We start from the raw sequence: 868 nt of genomic DNA on the forward strand, positions 1-868 counted from the left end.
TCCATCATCGTGTCTTCTTGAAGTTGTCTCGTCATCGACATGCAAGTCGTGATTCCCTTGACAAGAACATGATCAATCTCATACATCACATATATCATTCATCACATCCTTTTGGCCATATCACATCACATAGCATACCCTGCAAAAACAAGTTAGACGTCCTCTAATTGTTGTTTGCATGTTTTACGTGGCTGCTATGGGTTTCTAGCAAGAACGTTTCTTACCTACGCAAAACCACAACGTGATATGCCAATTGCTATTTACCCTTCATAAGGACCCTTTTCATCGAATCCGATCCGACTAAAGTAGGAGAGACAGACACCCGCTAGCCACCTTATGCAACTAGTGCATGTCAGTCGGTGGAACCTGTCTCACGTAAGAATACGTGTAAGGTCGGTCCGGGCCGCTTCATCCCACAATACCGCCGAATCAAGATAAAACTAGTAACGGCAAGCATATTGAACAAAATCAACGCCCACAACTACTTTGTGTTCTACTCGTGCATAGAATCTACGCAATAGACCTAGCTCATGATGCCACTGTTGGGGAACGTAGCAGAAATTCAAAATTTTCTACGCATCACCAAGATCAATCTATGGAGAGACTAGCAACGAGGGGAAGGAGAGTGCATCTACATACCCTTGTAGATCGCTAAGCGGAAGCGTTCAAGAGAACGGGGTTGATGGAGTCGTACTCGTCGTGATTCAAATCACCGATGATCCTAGCGCCGAACGGACGGCACCTCCGCGTTCAACACACGTACGGAAGGGAGACGTCTCCCATGCCTTGATCCAGCAAGGAGGAGGGAGAGGTTGATGGAGATCCAGCAGCACGACGGCGTGGTGGAAGTAGCGGGATTCCAACAGGG

Source organism: Triticum urartu, chromosome 4, assembly GCF_003073215.2.
Source record: "Triticum urartu cultivar G1812 chromosome 4, Tu2.1, whole genome shotgun sequence".
Lineage (NCBI taxonomy): Eukaryota > Viridiplantae > Streptophyta > Magnoliopsida > Poales > Poaceae > Triticum > Triticum urartu.